General features: G+C 38.2%; 1 long non-coding RNA gene across 1 annotated transcript; it reads right to left on the minus strand.

The window, feature by feature from the left end:
* Positions 1–19,220: 19,220 nt before the first annotated feature.
* LOC306733442 lies at positions 19,221–20,192 on the minus strand. The gene is made up of 4 exons (XR_013770946.1): positions 20,062–20,192; positions 19,864–19,914; positions 19,522–19,581; positions 19,221–19,405 (listed from the first exon to the last, which is right to left on the minus strand). It is a non-coding gene; the product is annotated as an uncharacterized lncRNA (long non-coding RNA).
* Between the last annotated feature and the right edge of the window lie 792 nt (positions 20,193–20,984).

Raw genomic sequence — 20,984 nt, forward strand, 5'->3', positions numbered from 1 at the left:
GTTGATCTATTTGCTTGTAATTATTTAGTGGAACATATGCAGTCGGTGTTTTTAAGTTAATGTAGGAAATGTATACATTTTGGGAGTTTTGACAAAGTTGTAAAGTTCTTCTTTGGTCATTACATTAATTAACTTAGCCTTTGTGCTCCTGGTTGGTTTACTGAGATTTTACTGCTTAAAGTGGTCATCAGAATACTGTTGGTGCGTTGCCGCTGCTATGCTTTCACTGCTTAGCATACAAGTGTTTCCTTATAATCTTGATGGTTTAGGAGAACTACAGCTAACTAACAGCTTCTTTGCTAATTCTTTGTTTCTGCTGCAGTCAGCATTTTACATTAATACATTTTATGTCCTGCTAAAAAAACGTAAAAAAACTATTTTATCAGCCAATTTTATTTTCCATCCATGCTCATGACATGTACCGTAGGATGCTTTTTTTTGTCACATCATTGCTTCGTATCACGTTTTAAGGTAATATGCTGTAATGTATTTCTCGACCATTTATTGTTATGTATTGTTTCCTATCAGGGGTTACAGCAAAGGACCCTCCGACGACGCACTACCGGTTGAAAAACAGTTCAATCTGTATGCAGGTTGAAAAACCATCAACGTATAAACAAGTTACGTGGCTTTTTAATGAGAATGCTATTGTTTTAGATAAAAACATCACACCCAAGTACAAAGACAAAGTGATATATGATCCAAATAACCACTCCTTGTGCATCACCAAACTTGCTGAGACAGACAGCGGCATCTATACGTTTTCATTCTTCAATTCTGACTTCAAAACATCAAAGGATGACTACAGACTCATTGTTGAAGGTATGCTTGAAATAATTTCCATGTTCCACGGTGTTTGTGACTGAGAATACGACCAGAGATGCTGAAATACTAAACATTGGGTTAAACAACTGGATTCTACTGGCAAAATATCGTCTATTTCAAAAGAAGATTTCAAAAAGTATTAATATAAAATAATTGTATTTTAAGTAATCCCCTTGCACACACTTTCCCAACACAATTTGATCAGACAGCCATCCTTTTTTCCAATTTAATAATTAATTTAGATTTGTATACTTCCTGGTTTATATGGTTTGCTTTTATCAGTATTTGTGTCATGTTCCCAGATCTATTGTAATGTATCAAATGTGTTTGAGATTTTGCTTTCGATAAAGTTGGGAAAAAAGTTGATAAAATATATAAAAACATTTCACTCGTGTAAACAGGCGTTGTAGTACCAGACACACACACAAGCCAAAGTATGCATTGTGTTGTGAGTTACCTGCCGCCACCAGAGGGCGCCAACACATGGCTTCATGCCGTTTGAATGTATCTGCTTGGACGGGTATTGCAGAAACTGTTCCCAGACCTGTCATACGGATGTCTGGACTGCACTCCAACCTGTCTGCCGGGTCATGCAACGTCTCAGTCAACTGCTCCATCGGGGACGAGTGGGTGTGGTCCGTCTGCAATGGAGAGGGTTGCGGAACATCTCAGAGATCCCTCCGGAAGCTCAACATCAGCATATTCACTGACGACAGATCCATCGTCTGCAGAGGCAACAACAACGCCAGCACCAGTAATGTGTCTGAAAGCACCGAGGCCACGTGTGCGTATTATGTGCCGATTTATTTATTATTGAAATCCAGAAAATGAAGGTTCAGTTCTTTCTTTCTTTCTTGGGATGTGTTTGGGCCGCCACCTCATCGATTTAATAATTCAGCTGTGTTTCCATGTCTTTCCAGGTTTGAGAAATCCTAATCCTGAAAATGAAGAGACGCCGGACCGCCCTAATATTATAGTTATAATAATAGTAATTGTAGCAAGCATTACAGGGTGTGTGTCCCTCTGTGCCTTCACTGTCGTTGCAAAAGGGCTCTTTTCAACACAATATAATCTGCAGCAGGTAAACTGTGTTACATAAACAATATTTAGAATGTGTACAATTAGAGATGGTGCTTTTAAATAAACCTCTTTCAACCAAAACCTTTCTTCAAGATGTGAACTCGAGTTTTAGTTCAATGCTCGCAGCTGTCCTGTCATAGTGTGTGACATTGTTTAAAACTCATTTCACTGCATTATTTATAGGGAGAAACGCCTGCTGCTCAGATAACGCAAAGCCAGCCGGTGGAGGCAAAGCCACGATCTGTGCCCAGAGTCTCCGCCTCCTCCTCCAGTCAAGCTGAGGCCTTTTATGAAAACCTGGACGCTGCACAGCCCAGCCAGACCAGCAGCCCGGCCATCAGCCCAAGAGAGGAGTCGGGGTCCGAGCAAAGTCAGGAAGTGAATACTGTCTACAGCGTTTTATCAACCGTGACTTCCTCTCTGGGTAAGAGCGGCGGCGGCGTAGATACAGAACGACACAAGATGACACAAGAGACATCGACTTCACAGTATGTCACCCTGGAGGAGGAGGAGGACATCAGCACTCTGTACAGTGTGCTGCAAATGCCAAAAAAGTCACAGCACCACCAATAGTCGAAGAGATGGACACAACGATATGCAATTATTGTGTACTGTGTTTTGGTTTTGTGGTGTATGTTTTCTTTCAGTAGAGGAATGACCTCTGTGACCCCAGTCACTGTGCAGTTCCATGACAAATGTCCACAGAGGACCACTAGGGGGCGTCACACTACCCCAACTGAACCTGAACAAGACAAGTGCTCCTTTTTAAGTCTGGAGCTCAGGCTGCTGGAGTTATGTCCCAGGTTGTTATGTCAAGAAGACCCATGAGGCACATTCTCCAAAAGCTGTAGTACTCCCTGACTGATAATATTTTTTATTTTTAAACTCATCACAGTCTTTGACTTCTTTGCTAAAAATAATATCCTGCTTTGCTCAATTCCTGATAGCATTGTGATCCAAAAAATACAAATATCTGCTGAGGCTTCATATCCTTAGCACTCACTAATGCATGTATCCAATGTGTGACTGTTGGTTGATGACATTCATTGAAGTGATACAGATTTCCAATACCTTGACAAAGTATACAAAATAATAAACATTATATTGATACAAAAAACATTATGTTTCACAGGCCAATGAGCTGCAGGACTTTCTGTCAAATTAATGATTTGATCATTTTACAGCAGAACAAAGTCTGGAACTTTATGTCTGATTTTCACAGACTTTTTAATTCTATTATAAAGAAAATGCTTTACTTTCTACATTGTCTTTATTATCTTTTATCTATTGCACTTAATTCCATTTATACTTCTCAGAATATTATTTTTGATCGTATACCAAGGAAACAGATTAGCACTTAGTGTGACTGTGGTGATGAAACCCACAGCAACACACCTCTGATGTGTGGAGAGGAACAGGAAAGGGTTTTCACTCCTGCTGAGAAGTATGATGGCTTCTGACTCTCAAAGTAAACTCACTAGCACAATGTTACAAAACGGTTTAGTTCAGTGTGTCGCGGCAAAAATTAACCTTTCCTGCATTGAGTCTTTTTAAACTGAAATAAAGAATATATATATAAAAAAATGCTTCTCTTTAAAGTATTTATTGTTGCAAGAAGAGGCTCAGTTGCTCAGAGCCACAACGATTCTGTGGAAGTGCGTCATAAAGACAGTTCACAGGGCTGGAGGCTGTTATTGGAACATTCTTGGAAGTACTTATTAGCGAGGTCGCAATACATATAGATACATACATGTATCTTGCAAAGAGGGCGTTGTCAGCGTCCGTACAGCCTCACATGGAACACAACATGTAAACATAAGTCCTTTATTCATCACCAGGAGGAGAGGATGTGCTACTGAGGCAGCTGCTGCATAAACCACAAGTCTCACAATGCAGGCCTTGATAGTTTTCTCAAAAACAAACTTATTTACAAATGTTTAGTTTGTTGGATTTCCTTCATTTACCCTTTTTGTCTGTTTATCAAAGTCACGAGAACAGATTCTTTTGCAAAGCATACGAGCATGTGGGCTGTTTGTCTTTGTTGTTGGAGTTACTGTCACTGTGTGTGACAGAATACTTCAGGACCAAGTCCATGCTAATACTCTGAACATACTATACTACTACAACTATAGTACCACAGGAAATGTATCCACCAGAGGGGAGTTATTGACATATTCCTGATGTTGCACATTATGAATTGAATTATGTGGAAAATTCTCCCTCCATCTTCTCCACTTCGTCTCACACAATTGAGGTAACTACATTGCAGCTGTATTTAAAAATAGTCTGAGCCCTGACGAGACTATTTCCTCTTTTGATATGTGTTGTAAAAGTATTTCACATAGTGTTGTGTTTATTTGTATTGCACAAAATAACCAAAAAGCAAAAAGCAATCATTAGCTGATTTGCAAGTGTTGTTCTGACAATATTATTATTCTTAATTTAATTTGCTTGTCTGACTGTTCAGTTGTGATAAAACAGACATCCCTTAATGCCCGACGTCCTCCTGCAGTTGCTGTTGTGTAACATTTTGCTGTTGGAGTTAAATATAGGGCTCTGATGCTTACACAAATATGATGCTTATCATTCAGAAAATTAAATGGGTTACATATTACGATTAAATTGAACTAAAATATAATTCATATATTATGGTGTGCTGCAGCAAACTTAATGTTTCTGTAATTCACTTGTGTTTCTCATAGAGTCATTCTGAAAAGCTAGAACACCTTCCTGGTCTTAACGCATAGTAACATTTAAATAATTCATCATTACCAAGACAAAACAATTTATTTTTTAGCTACACTGGCACACTGCAAAGTTATTCCATACTAAAACTATGATGATATATAACTCAACTTACATTTTATTCATATGGAAAAACCCATAAAGTCACAACTAACACTATTAGCAGGTCTACAGCTGAGAGAAGGCTTTGGCTCTCTTCACGTCCACTTCCCTTAATCACACTATCTTTGCTTGAGCTCAGTCACTTCCTGTGGTTGAAGTCGTGACAACCTGAGAACAGAAGTTCGCCATAAAGTTGAATATACAAATTCTTTGATGCGATAAGGCCGACAATTTTGTAATTCAAGCTGAAGAACAAACATATTTTCATTTCTTATGTTGTCCCAGTTTGGTGAGAAAGACCAAGGATTACAAAGTGAGTATGCCACCTGAGTTTCATCTGCATCTTTAATATAATGTATAATGTATAATGTATGTAGTTAGTTTATTCATTTGAAAGGAAAACCTTCGACTTCATGCAGCTGCCTTTACAGAAACATCAATCATTATTGACTCTTTACTGATATCATATATGTAGAAAAGAGATTGAAATATGTTTCCGTTAGCAGACAATTTAAATTGAATGATCTTCTGCCTTATGAGCATTAAAATATGTTGTGTTCAGTCTGGTTGTTTGAGCTTTGTGTAAAAGGGAAAGAAGCAGACGCTGTGAACTCAGAAGCAGAAGTTAACACTTCAGATCCAATTTATTTATGATATGCGCCTTCTTTTTCTCTGCATTTCCTGATTTCTCACATTTGCTTCATACTTTTCTCCCTTTCTCTTCACACAAAGTAAAATCATTTCTCAGAAGCAGAGTGACAGACTGAGAGTGGAAGTGAGGATGGGACTCACTTTAGTTTGTGTGCTGGGGCTTTTCTGTGAGTACTTTATCTGTTTAAATCATATTTTTATAGAAAAAACCTGTTAAATACCTGAAGTTAATAGTTTCTGTCAGTTTGATGATGAATGATGAAGTTTCTAACTTTATTTCAGTGATGAATATACTCCTCTACTGTGGACACGCTCAAGGTTTTATACAACTTTCTTTATTTTTATATGTTCACTCAAGACAATTCTCCACCTGTTGTCACTCTTTAACAAGTTATAATTATGTGCCCTGTTTAGTTCATTTATGATGAATTAAAAAAAGAAAACACATTTCACTCTTTGTGTTTGTTTCTAGATGTTTTGTTGTCCATTGAGCCAAACTGGTCCACTTTCTTTACTGGAGAGTCTGTTACCTTCAAATGTGACGTACGGAAAGGAAGACATGCTGGCTGGTATTACTCACTCAGGAGGGATGGTCATACATTTCACTCCAACAGCCCAAATAAGAGATTTACACAACCTCTAACTCCAGAAAACAGTGGTGCATATCAGTGTGTTGCGGCTGACATGAACTCTCCAGATGTTATAATAGAAAGTAACAGAGTCTCTCTAACTGTATCAGGTAAGTGAACAGAGACAAACCATCCTGTATTGTACCTCTTTTAATAAATGAATATAGGACAACAAATTCTAGAAATGAGTCAGTGATTAATTAGTGATAACATGAATGCGTCAAACAGGGCATTCATGTGGCGCCTCCTTCAGGGGAAATGTACTCATTACTTGTGAACCTGTCATTTATTACAGGAAGAGTGACTTTGACATCTTCTTCTGTCTCCAACTTAATGTTAAATTATAATTATGTTAAAACATAAATCACTGATACCTTGTAACATTGTTCATTTAATTAAACTGATTTACTAAAACAAGGAACTAACTGTGTTACAGACAACGATGTGAAACTCCTGCTGCCTCCGTGTTAGAAGGAGAATCAGTGTTACGTTAATTTAACCAACAACTTCAGTGGTTAATAAGTGAAACATAAACCTGGGTTCTGTTGATTTCCTTCAGTTTACTTTACCTTAATAATATACACAGATTCACAAGTGAATAAATACTTTCTGTTTTGTTTTATCAATAAATTGTTAAATAACATTTATTTGAATTACTAGAATAAAATATCAAACTAGAATAATTCACAGGCACAATAATTACTAATGTGTTTTTGTTCTACATTTAAACAGAACGACCAAAGCCATATCTGGGAAAATACTCTCTAGGGGACTTGTGTTCCTGACCTGCTTTGTGACATCACCAATAATATTGTGTTATTTATTTTTATTACTCAACAAACTAGAATAATTCACAAGCACAATAACAACCACTGTTATGTTTTTGTTCTCCATTAAAATAGAACAACCAACGGCCCGACTCAGCAAAGACTCTCCAGTAGGGGGCAGTGTGACCCTGGCCTGCTTTGTGACATCATCATCATCATCATCATTATCATCTGGTTGGAAATACTTCTGGTACAGAGGCCAGAAAACCTCTGAACCCATTAACACTGAAGATGATGTTCTCCATCTAAATGGACAAATTGATGACTCACGAGGAGGAGGAGGGGGAAGAGGAGAAGGAGGAGGAGTCTACTGGTGCAGAGGAGGAAGAGGAGACCCAGTTTACTACTCAGAGTACAGCGATCCAGTCGGTAAAAAACTAACCTGGCTAGTTGATATGCAATACAAAATGCATAAATAATGCATAGAGTATCTGTGATTAAAGATTTAGACTAACACAAACATACTTTGTTTTTCTAACTTTTCTATTTGGGGCCTGATGATCATGAACAGTCACAAACAGAGCTGTTGTGACTCTGCAGCCCGACTGGCCTGAGATTTACTCTGGAGAAACGATCACTCTCACATGTGACATAAAGGATGGAGGAGACGCTGAGTGGGACTATCTATGGAGAACACCCAGCTCACACAGACCTCAAAACCCAAGTGGCTCCATGATTAGAACATCACACAGTGGAGACTACTGGTGTAGAGGCAGACTGAAATATGAACGCTTTTTAACAGAATGGAGTGATGCTTTCACAATCAAACCCAGTAAGTCATAAGTTGTCATTTACTAAATGTTACCAGAATAATTGTAATGTTAATATATTTAAAGACAGTGTAGCTTCACACCTGTATTACACATCTGGAGACAGAACACATGATGTAGGTTACAAGCGGTGCATGTAATCCACTGATGACTCATCATAACATGTCTTCCCAACAGATAAACCTCAGCCTGTCCTCACTGTGTCTCCATCATGGCTGAGTCCTGGAGACTCAGTAACTCTGACCTGCAGTGTTGAACATCCATCTGCAGGATGGAGGTTCTTCTGGTACAGAGGCAAGAAAAACTCTGAACCCATGAACAAAAGAGATTATGTTCTCCTCCAAAATGGACAAATCCGTGTCTCACGAGGAGGAGTCTACTGGTGCAGAGGAGGAAGAGGAGGAAGAGGAGACCCAGTTTACTACTCAGAGTACAGCGATCCAGTTGGTAAAGAACTAAATTGGCTTGTTGATATGAAATACAAAATGCATAAATAATACATAGAGTATTTGTGAATAAAGATTAAGACTAACACAAACAAACTTTGTTTTTCTAACTTTTCTCTTTGGGGCCTGATGATCATGAACAGTCACATACAGAGCTGTTGTGACTCTGCAGCCCGACTGGCCTGAGATTTACTCTGGAGAGACGATCACTCTCACATGTGACATAAAGGATGGAGGAGACGCTGAGTGGGAGTATCTATGGAGAACACCCAGCTCACACAGACCTCAAAACCAAAGTGGCTCCATGATTAGAACGTCACACAGAGGAGACTACTGGTGTAGAGGCAGACTGAAATATGAACGCTTTTCAACAGAATGGAGTGATGCTTTCACATTAACATTATCTCCCTGTAATTCATTCTTTTATTTTGCTGAATGTATACATAATAATTGTAATGTTAGTTTGATTCATATATTTAGAGACAGTGTACCTTCACACCTGTATTACACATCTGGAGACAGAACACATAATGTAGGTTACAAGCGGTGCATGTAATCCACTGATGACTCATCATAACATGTCTTCCCAACAGATAAACCTCAGCCTTATCTCACTGTGTCTCCATCATGGCTGAGTCCTGGAGACTCAGTAACTCTGACCTGCAGTGTTGAACATACATCTGCAGGATGGAGGTTCTTCTGGTACAGAGGCAAGAAAAACTCTGAACCCATGAACAAAAGAGATTATGTTCTCCTCCAAAATGGACAAATCCGTGTCTCACGAGGAGGAGTCTACTGGTGCAGAGGAGGAAGAGGAGGAAGAGGAGGAAGAGGAGACCCAGTTTACTACTCAGAGTACAGCAATCCAGTCGGTAAATAACTATGGCTTGTTGATATGCAATACAAAATTCATGAATAAAACATAGAGTATCTGTGATTAAAGATTTAGACTAACACAAACAAACTTTGTTTTTCTAACTTTTCTCTTTGGGGCCTGATGATCATGAACAGACCCATACAGAGCTGTTGTGACTCTGCAGCCCGACTGGCCTGAGATTTACTCTGGAGAGACGATCACTCTCACATGTGACATAAAGGATGGAGGAGACGCTGAGTGGGACTATCTATGGAGAACACCCAGCTCACACAGACCTCGATACCTAAGTGGCTCCATGATTAGACCATCATACAGTGGAGACTACTGGTGTAGAGGCAGACTGAAAGATGAAAGCTCTTCAACAGAATGGAGTGATGCTTTCACATTAAAAGTATCTCCCTGTGAGTAATTATTTTGCTAAATGTAAACAGAATATATTTAATGTTAGTTTGGTTAATATATTTAAAGACAGTGTAGCTTCACACCTGTATTACACATCTGGAGACAGAACACATGATGTAGGTTACAAGCGGTGCATGTAATCCACTGATGACTCTCATAACATGTCTTCCCAACAGATAAACCTCAGCCTGTCCTCACTGTGTCTCCATCATGGCTGAGTCCTGGAGACTCAGTAACTCTGACCTGCAGTGTTGAACCTCCATCTGCAGGATGGAGGTTCTTCTGGTATCAGGCTGTTCCCAAACTGTCAGCCTCCTACAGCTCTGCGCTGCTACCTGGTAGCACCAATGGGACTGAACAGGATTCCTACATTGTTCATGGACAGACACACACAGCAGGATATGTGTGCAGAGCTGCAAGAGGAGATCCAGTGTTTTACTCTCAGTATAGTGAACCTACGTTCATCTGGTCTGGAGGTAGGTTTGTTCAGACTTTTCCTTTCTTGCACAGTGGAATAAATGTAATTATTGTGTTGACATTTTCCCTCAAACAGCATCAAATGTTGTGTTTGTCTCCTCGTGTGTTCTTCAGATTCTCATTCAGCAGCGTCTCTCTCAGTGAGTCCTGACAGAATGCAGTACTTCAGCAAAGAGTCACTGTCACTGAGCTGTGAGGGAAACTCTACTGAGTGGAGAGTGAGCAGGTTTTCTGAATCTGACCGCCTGACATACTGTTCTGTCTGGGGAACAAAGACTGGATCTACATGCAACATGGACCGTTACTGGACTAGTGGAGTGTACTGGTGTGAGTCTGAAACAGGACAGTTCAGCAATGCAGCCAACATCACTATACAACGTGAGTTTATTACAAAAACATATTTCAACATTATATTATAAAGTGTTGACATTTATAGGTGACTTGTATTAACCAAACTTATTTCATAATGAGTTAAACTTAATATCTCTTTTAACAAACAATTCAACAATCTTAGTTTATGTCATCTTTGTGACTATAGACATCCACCATGCATATTAAACCAGGAGCAGCTGGAGAGTTATCTGGCTCCAGCTTGGCTCCAGTTTTTTAGACCATTCTGTAGCACACTGCCACTAAATTGACATTGGCTCAAAACATATTGAGCATTATTTATAGCTGTAAATGTAAATGTAAGTACATTTCCAAAGGGACATCATTTTCAAAATGCCAGATATTCACTCAGCTACTTCATGAGTCAGTATAAGAAATACAAAACTATGAAATGTTTTCTCATCATTGTACGTCAGCTTGTTCAACCAGATGATGTTTTTGAGTCAAACTTCCTGTTCTTTGATCTTTTTACAGGTGGTGATGTCATCCTGGTGAGCTCTGTCCATCCTGTGACTGAGGGACATTCTGTCTCTCTTAGCTGCAGGTTGAGGACAGAAAAGATTCTTTATAATGTGGACTTCTATAAAAATGGCAAACTCATCCCAAATCATACCAGCGGGGAGCTGTTTATCTCTGAAGTTACAAAGTCAGATGAAGGTTTTTATAAATGTGAAGGAAGTGATTCACCACAAGGTTTGAAGAGTTTGACGTCACCACAGAGTTGGTTGTCAGTAAAATGTGAGTATGATTAAAAACTGCATTAGAAGTTGGTTTAAACTATTTGTTTATGTAAGACAATATAGTTTATACATTTCCGTATTCATAAAAATACAAACTTCACATAACCAGCAGTGAAAGATAGACGGTTTGTGATCAAGGGTTTATGAGTCTATGTGTTCTGATACTTGTGAATCTATTGATGATTTATGTGTATTTGTGTGTATATTCTGAAGATGCTGCAGCAAGCTCTCCATTTCCCGTGCTGTTGGTTGTTGGTCTGGTTTGTGGAGTTTCACTGATTATTCTCCTGCTGCTGTTTCTGTGTTGCTACAGAAAGTCAAAAAGTGAGTTATTTTCCTTCTGAAATCAGATTGATTACCCTCTAAGAAGTCAGACTCACATATATAATCACATGTTCTGGAAATTGAACACTTTGCATTATAAAACCATGTAACAGCAAAAGCCTTTTTCTTGCAGAGTCCCGCCTCATGAGGTTGGTACAACACTCTCTTCTCTCATTCTGAACATAACAGCAGTACTTTACACGTTCCTCATTAAATACACTGTATTTACTTCATGTTCTGGGTCCACCAGGTCTCAGAGCACCAATCAGAGCCCAGCTACAGACCACATGACCAACCAGGTTGAAACTCAAAACAATGCATATGCCTTTCCTCACCATGGTCAGCTTTAATCCTGATTCATTTAATTATGTATTATTAACTTAAAACCTGTCATCTCTGCTTATCTCTGGTTGAAATGACTGATATGACCTCTTTTTGATTTTCACGGCTCTGTAGATGATTCTCGTCTCTATGAAACCATCAGAGGCGCTGAAGAACGTGCACATGGTACAGTATATACTGTGTTTATCACAGAGCTGTTAGAAACACTAGAATAAGATGATTGAGGTTAAATACACAATATCTTAAAAACAATAAAAAACAATCTTTATTTCAGATGAATCCATGCTCACATATTCTGTGATTGAGCTTAGGAACATTACTAAGAAGGGTGAGTGATTTATTTTGATGGTGAGAGTTACATGCAATAGTTGAGATGTTTTTATAGGTCTTAAAGTCCAGGATTGACTCGTCATGCACTCATCTTATCTTTGTGACAGGGAAGAAAAATGAACCAGACGAGAGCGCTGTTTACTCGGATGTGAAGATGCCTTCAGCTGCAGGTACAGGCAAGTACAACAGACCCTCCTAAAGTCTTTGTTTGGTATTTTCATACTCACCCAGTGTCAATGTTAACTATAGTAAAATCCTATAAGCGCTACATAACAGATTTTAGACTTGTAATGTTCTGTTTTTTTATTTTACTATCTGACACTACTATGCAGACATAAAATAATTATAACTGCATGCCACATTTCATTTATCTGTATTCATCCATCCATCGATATATAACTGAAAATGTGTCTTTCGTTTTAGACGGCAATGTGCTGTACGCCAAGGTTAACCCTCGCATGAAAAAGAAGAAGGATGAAGGTAAGTAAAGTCTTCATCATCCAGCTGCTTCACAGTAATGTGAGTTCTGTGTCCATCCAAAACAAACATATTTTAAATAAGAAATAAATAGTTTTAATATATTCTGAAACCATTGTGGTCAATTCCTCCTTCAACTATCATTATAACCTATTCGGCCTAATATTGTAATATATTTTCTTGTTTGTTTTTTTGTATCAGTACAATTGTTTTTAACTGGGGCATAAACATTATAAAAATGCATCTTTCCATTCATAGGGAGATCAAGAGCTGCAGCAGCAGATGAAACTCTTTATTCTGAACTCAAGCCAGGAGCATCTCATGGTAATAATGTAACGTTGATAAAACAATTTATTTTACATATAGTCAATAGTCCAGTAGAGTAAAATGTCATGAAGCACCTTTCAGTCCATTTAAATAACCGTTACTCTTTATATTCTTTTGTTTTCTTCCAGATCAATAAAGACATCTGCATATGGAGAAAATCGGTCAACATGAAAAATGAAAAAAAAAAGTAGCTACTGTATATTCGCTGCTTTTTTAAATGTAACCCTTGTGGGCAGCTTTGCTATCTGAATAGCAGATGGTCTATTGTACAGTTAATCTATTAGAAGATGATTCAAAATAAATCATCAAATAGCTTTAATCTTCTGTATTTTTAAAAGTTTGGTTGACCTTTAAATGTGTAAATAACCTTTATTTTTTAACATGCTGTCAGCAGTGTCTTTAACTGCTTTTACTTGTTGTTCTTTACACATGCGGTTTAATTTCTCTCATAATCTTCCCACTGATTTTGCCGACCCAGTTGAGTCATGCTTTTGGGGACAGAAATAATGAAGAAAAGTATAACTTTGAACCATCAGTTAAATTGCTTTGATCTAAAAACCTATGTAATTGTAAACAAAGCCCTCTTTGGGACAAGAAATCCTTTTAAGTGGATGAATAATGTGTTTTACATCATGGGGTGGACAGCAGATGGCAGCAGTGAGCAGCAGGACGCTGAGGAACACAAGTTCAACCTGCAGTATAACAATAAGATTCAGGTAGAAAATGAGTTCAGGAGGAGTCTTAGTAACCTTCCACATGTTGTCTCCCTTGAACTACAGCTGAAAACACCTACAGTGTTGTATGTTGCACTTGTTAAGTATTTCAACTAAACAGGCTGCATTGTATCTTCAGGGCAATTCCTCATCCTCATTGTACAGCCACAGTTTGCTCAGATTGTTAATATAATTGTCTGACAACGTTATGGAAAAAAAACCTACAGAGAAAAGTATTTTTAATTGTTTTGCCTTTCACTTGATCCGGTCTGTTTATCGTTACGTCTCATTGTTGCAGAGAGAGGAGAGCCGGGCGTAGCTTTGTGTTATTGAAAAGATGTCATGCATGGATGAATATTTTGCTGATTTCGACCATGTGGACGTACGATGACGGGGCCGAATTGGTCGTTACATTACATCCAGCGCTCACGCTCAATACTGGACCCCCTCCAAAAAGTGTTGTGCCCTTTAGTGACCTGGACAAAGTAACATCAACCTCGGCGTCTGATACCGACGCACTCAGCTTTCAGCGTCTGATTCTTTTCATCCATCTGTCTATCATGAATGGATTGAAGGAGTTATAGTTGTGTTATCTATTTGTGCTTTGCGTACTTCTCTCTCTATAGATCCCAGATACCGTGCGTGTAACACATCAGCTCTGGTTTAAATTCATCACGGCAGCAACATATTTTTAAATGTGTGAAGAGGAACTCGTTCACTTGTGCCAACATGTTCTGTCTCGGCAAAAAAATAATCTAATGGGCCGAAACACATAGATGTGATTTTACATTGATGGTACTGTGGGACCAGGAAGAAGAAACTAATATTGTTCTCCATCTAACAGGGAAAATGTGTTTTACTTTAGTTACGGCTATAATCTGATATCAGAGGTTTTTAACTTTGCTGTTTTACAAACATTAGTGTGGTGATGTATATGAACCATGTGGGGAAAGAGCTCTGTGCATTCAATTGAAATATTCCAAGTATCTGTTCAATAAATGCTTAAAGACATTTAATTGTTTCACATCTCATTTATTTTCTCTAAAGGAGATTGAAAAGGTTCATTTACACAATAACAACTGCAGGAGTTAAACATCTGTGTCTGTATTACACAAATATGATGCCGCCAGACACCAAATGCAGCTGTGATGCGTGCTGATTTACTGTTTACTCAATATTTTTATTTATAGGGAACTTGAGACAAGACTCAAGTTTATCTACACTTGCATCGCCTGAGCAGGAAGTGACCATGTCAAAGTAAAACGAGAAGGAAAGAGGCCGTGGCTATTCTTAGAATAACAATCTGTAGATGACATATGAGCTCATATTCATAAGAGGTGTAACAACCTTTCTCCTCCAGTTTTCTGTCAGTCCTCCTCGTGTGCGTTCAAGCTTTAGAAATGCTTTCCATCCGATGACAAAGTTGGACGTGACGATGGGAGACGCTTTGCTCTGTGTGCTGCTGTTATTCTGTGAGTACCTCACTGACTTCCTCCGCCTGAGTGCTACACAAAGTGTTTGCAGTGCGAGTATCAGAGGAGGTTGGAACAGAGCAGGTGTTTTTTTATCAACCTTGATGAGGACTTTGTGACACTGTTTCATCATTGTTTGATTTTATATTCGTACTGTGACGACTTTATGTATCTTACATATTTTTCGCTGATAAGCTGCTTTAAAGAGGCACACTGTGTTAATAATGTTGCTTGATATGCAATAACGACTTGACTGCTGCCATTTGTGAAACGTTCAGCTTCTTTTTGATAGTTATGTCGGTTTGAAAATGTCTGATGAAGTGTCAATCTTTATTTTAGTGCTGAACACACTCCTCCACTGTGGACACGCTGAAGGTGATTACACAAACTTCCTTGTTCTTCTATTTGGTTCACTGCGGATGAATCTACGCTCATTGAGTCACTCTTTACCGCGTCATCGTTCACGATTAAGGCTGTGACTAACAAGTGCTTCAGGAGTTTGAACTTAAATATCCTTCATACTAAACTTCTTTATTTTTATTGATTGAGTTAAACTCAGTAACTATATTACACAGTTAATTATGTTATCCTTTTATCCTATATGTTTTAAAAAGTAGCTTTTAGGTATGTTTTTTGAAGTGTTTTGAAAATCAATGTAATAACTGTGCTGGATCCAAACATTGCAGCACTAACTAGACTAGACTTCACATTACAGAAGAACATGTTTTCACTCTCTGAAATCACTTCCCAACAGATAAACCCAAACCTGTCCTCACTGTGTCTCCATCATGGCTGAGTCCTGGAGACTCAGTAACTCTGACCTGCAGTGTTGAACATCCATCTGCAGGATGGAGGTTCTTCTGGTATCAGGCTGTTCCCAACCTGTCAGACTCCTACAGCTCTGAGCTGCTACCTGGTAGCACCAATGGGACTGAACAGGATTCCTACATTGTTCATGGACAGACGCACACAGCAGGATATGTGTGCAGAGCTGCAAGAGGAGATCCAGTGTTTTACTCTCGGTATAGTGAACCTAAGTTCATCTGGTCTGGAGGTCAGTATGTCCTTTCTTTAATTAAAATGTGTTTCTTTCTTCCCTTCTGGCGCAACCATTAGGCTGCATTTTCATCACATTTTTAGATGTCATTTGTTCTTGCAGCAGAAATAATTTGAACCTGCAAACATAGCAGGCGCAACAAGCTTAGTTAAAGGACCCTTTACTTTGTGGCAAGAAAGGCTTAATGCCAGACAACAAAGAAAAGATTTAGACCTAAAAATGTATTTTAAAAGACACTAAAAAAGAACAAGCCCCTGTGCTGTTATCATCCCTGCTTGTTTTAACACCTTAATATGTTTGTTTTTCATACAGATTTTCATGTAGCATCCGTCAAAGTGAGTCCTGACAGAGTGCAACACTTTCCCTCGGAGTCCGTCTCTCTGAGCTGTGGGGGAACCTCTGCTGAGTGGAGAGTGATGAGGGTTTCTGCTGCAGGCCATCGGGCAAACTGCTCTGCCTGGGGAACAGTGAGTGGACCCACATGCAACATCCACAGACGCATAAACAACACAGCAGTGTACTGGTGTGAGTCGGGATCAGGACAATTCAGCAACGCAGTCAACGTTTCTCTACGAGGTAATCACATGATTATTTAAAGGGCCAGTGTCTAGCATTTATCTATTATCAAAAAATAAATATATTAAGTTTGTTTTCTTTATTGTATATTTACCTGTTTTCCTTACCTTTGAATGAGCCCAATACACACACACACACACACACACACACACACACACACACACACACACACACACACACACACACACACGTATATACAGTATATATATCATGTATGTTTCTCCAGTAGGCCCCTAGAGGGCGTTACATCAGGTATTCTTCTGCTTTTGGCCACTGAAGAGGACATTAATCATGTTTTATAGAACAAAGGGGCATCTTTGAAGGCACTTTTGCTGAGTTCATTTTCAAACTCTAGTAAGGGGGTTTGGGAAAATGCACAAGTAAAAAGCAGAATCTAAGTACTACTTGATTATTCTTTGACCTTTGACAGATAGCGATATTATCCTGGTGAGCCCTGTCCATCCTGTGACGGAGGGACATACTGTTACACTTGGCTGTGAATTGAAAAGAGGAACATTCACGTCCAATATACATTTCTATCGAAACGATGATCTCATCCAAAATAATACCAGAAGGGAGCTGAGAATATCTGCAGTGTCAAAGTCAGACAAAGGCCTCTACAGGTGTGCACACTCAGGAAAAGTGTCATCACAGAGTTGGATGGCAGTAAAATGTGAGTATTATTAAAACAGTTTCTTCTAGAATTTACTGAATGTCTAGTCTTGTGCATTCTACCAATGAGTGTTTACACACACACACACACACACACACACACACACACACACACACACACACACACACACACACACACACACACACACACACACACACACACACACACACACACACCGTGTCCTCTTGTCTTCTATTTAGCTTTTACTAAAAGTGACCTGTCATATTTGTGTAAGCACCCTGGATTTTTTTTTTCTAACAGCGATTTCCGGGAATGAAAACCCTTCCTTTCTTCTGTCATTGATCATTGGGTTGATTTGTGGAATTTTACTGAGTATACTCCTGCTTCTGTTGTGCTGCTACAGAAAGTCAAAGGGTGAGACCTTTTCTTTGATGGATCTGATCTGAATCCGAAATGCATCCGTTTCCAATACAACGCAATGTATATATCAGTTAGAAATACTAGACTATAATGATTTAACTTGATTGGTTATAACTGGCAATCCCCTCACTAAATTGAAATGTACATTTCAGATGCAGATGGACCCAGCGATGTCACATACTCTTCAATACAGCTTAAAAACATAAGAACAAAGGGTGAGTATCCAAGATACAATATACAATGCTATAGTAAACATGCATTTTTGTCAGTCAGTAATGTATAAGTAGAAAACAGACTTTTTCATTGATTATTTAGTGTTGAACGTGAGAAATGTGATTACAATTCCACAAACCACCACCAGGAGTCAGAAACATACCACACTGACGTCGGGGCTATTCAACTTTGTTTCATACAGTAATTTATGTGCTGTAGTGTTCCAGATTAGAAATATACTTTTATAGAATACAATCGATCACATTTTTCTGTGATACTATTTTCACTTTTTCACTCCCCTAAAAGTGATGAACATGAATACATTAGATAATTAATTGATTCTAATTAAACTTGTAATGTATTATCCCTGTCTTGTTTTATGTATGTTTACACTACTGTCTACTGTAGATGCATTACTGAAGAAAACACTGTTCATATATCAAATACTTATGTAAAGACTCTGCTGTGTGGTTGTTTGTCCTTCACCTACATGATGTGTGTCAGTAACATATTTAATGTGATCATCTTCTCTCCATTCATAGGAAAATCCTCTCCTGCTGAAATGGAAGGAACGGTTTATTCTGAAGTCAAAGTAGGAACAGCTCTTGGTCATAATGCTGCCATGTAGTGTGCACGTTGACAATTATGTCTTTTTACTATAAGCAGCTACATCTTAAGTACTTTTGTCTCTGCTTGTTTTTTCTCTCTCCAAGTGCATTACTCTGCAGATATAATGAACTTCCCACTGTCTTTGTTTCTCGTTTTTTACATATATTGATACTGTTTGTGATTTTGCTTTGAACATCTGGCTCTTTGACCATTTTCTAGAGCAATTTACTTTTCTTTTTTGCAGCAAGCCACAAGTTTTGTTTTTAAATGCTTTTATGTCATTTTCATGTAATTACTCCACACCATTTTCTGCCTCACAGTTACCAAACAGCTGCACACATGTACAGTGAAGACATTAAACCAGAACATGTGTGTGAAAAAAGTATGTTATTAGAATGTTTGCTTCCTTCAGTGTCCAAATATAACATTGGTTGTACGTGTGCAAAGTTGAATCCTGAATCCCAATTTGATACTAGTACTAATGATAAACAGTATGCATGTATACTCTTTATAGTACACAGCAGTTTTTTTTAAAATTCTTTTACCTGCTTGAATTTCTTTTGTGGGAGTTTTCCTATTTCAGTTTGAGGGTCTAAGGACAAATATGTAGTTTTGTATGTTGCACAGATTTAAAAACGTTTGTAATTCTGGAATATTAAATGAATTGACTTGCCCTCCACAATGAGACAGCTCCTCCTTTTTATTTGTGCATTGCATCAACATCACACTTTAAAATCCATGATATGGATTTGGGAACCAGCTGCAGTTTATTCGATGTTCCCAATAATATCATATTTACATTGCTGTGTTCTATTTCTGTTTAATTAGATTAGAACATGACCAGGTCAAATACTTTACAAGCAAACAATAATTACACAAAAAGACAAGGACGTGGTTTCTCATGTTGTTATCCATTCCACTGGTTCTGTCCATGCAGATGTTTTATTGACCTGGAAGAAAACAAATGATTGAAAAGCTCTTATTTACTGTCAGTGTTGTGTTTGACCATTGGTGTTTCCTGGTAGTAATAAAAAAGAAATACAAAGTCTGATGTACTTGTCTGTACCTGCAGCTGTTCCCATCGTCACATTGGAGTAAACGCTCTCCTCTGGTTCATTATTCTTTCCTGTTAGAAGGAGCAGATGAATCATGAAAAGACCATTTTCTCTCCTTTATTTAAACACTGCTGGTCGACAAAAGCATCTCAACTATTGCATTTTATTTTCATGACATAAAATATAAGTACTCACTCTGGCAATCAATATATTTAAGCTCAACCACAGAATCTGTGTCATCCTAGATGTACAGTATACTTTTTTTTAATTCAAGGGATTGTCAATCAGTCACTTCATCATCTTATTCTAGTATTTCTAACGGCCCTGTTTTAAACACACAGTATATACTGTACCATGTTCAGCTTCTTCAGAGCATCTCATTGTTTCATAGACACAAGAATCACCTACAGAGACATGGAAATCAAGACAAGGTCATATCACATAATTTCAACCACATTATATGAATTATGTAATCTTCTTAAAACAATAAATAGAAATATCAGGTTTAAAGTTATTTATACATTATTAAATGAATCAGGATAAAAGCTGACCATGGAGAAGAGCGGCATATGTATTGTTTTGAGTTTCAACCTGGTTGGTCATGTGGTCTGTAGCTGGGCTCTGATTGGTGCTCTGAGACCTGGTGGACCCAGAACATGAAGTAAATACAGTGTATTTAATGAGGAACGTGTAAAGTACTGCTGTTATGTTCAGAATGAGAGAAGAGAGTGTTGTACCAACCTCATGAGGCGGGACTCTGCAAGAAAAAGGCTTTTGCTGTTACATGGTTTTATAATGCAAAGTGTTCAATTTCCAGAACATGTGATTATATATGTGAGTCTGACTTCTTAGAGGGTAATCAATCTGATTTCAGAAGGAAAATAACTCACTTTTTGACTTTCTATAGCAACACAGAAACAGCAGCAGGAGAATAATCAGTGAAACTCCACAAACCAGACCAACAACCAACAGCACGGGAAATGGAGAGCTTGCTGCAGCATCTTCAGAATATACACACAAATACACATAAATCATCAATAGATACACAGGTATCAGAACACATACACACAAATACAAATACACATATGGTCATGTCAAGTTTCATGTCAAGTTTGTATTTTTATGAATACGGAAATGTATAAACTATATTGTCTTTCACAAATAAATAGTTTAAACCAACTTCTAATACGGTATGGAATCATACTCACATTTTACTGACAACCAACTCTGTGGTGACGTCAAACTCTTCAAATCTTGTGGTGAATCACTTCCTTCACATTTATAAAAACCTTCATCTGACTTTGTAACTTCAGAGATAAACAGCTCCCCGCTGGTATGATTTGGGATGAGTTTGCCATTTTTATAGAAGTCCACATTATAAAGAATCTTTTCTGTCCTCAACCTGCAGCTAAGAGTGACAGAATGTCCCTCAGTCACAGGATAGACAGAGCTCACCAGGATGACATCACCGTCT

The sequence above is a fragment of the Taurulus bubalis genome, assembly GCF_910589615.1.
Source record: "Taurulus bubalis genome assembly, chromosome: 3".
Taxonomy (NCBI): Eukaryota; Metazoa; Chordata; class Actinopteri; order Perciformes; family Cottidae; genus Taurulus; species Taurulus bubalis.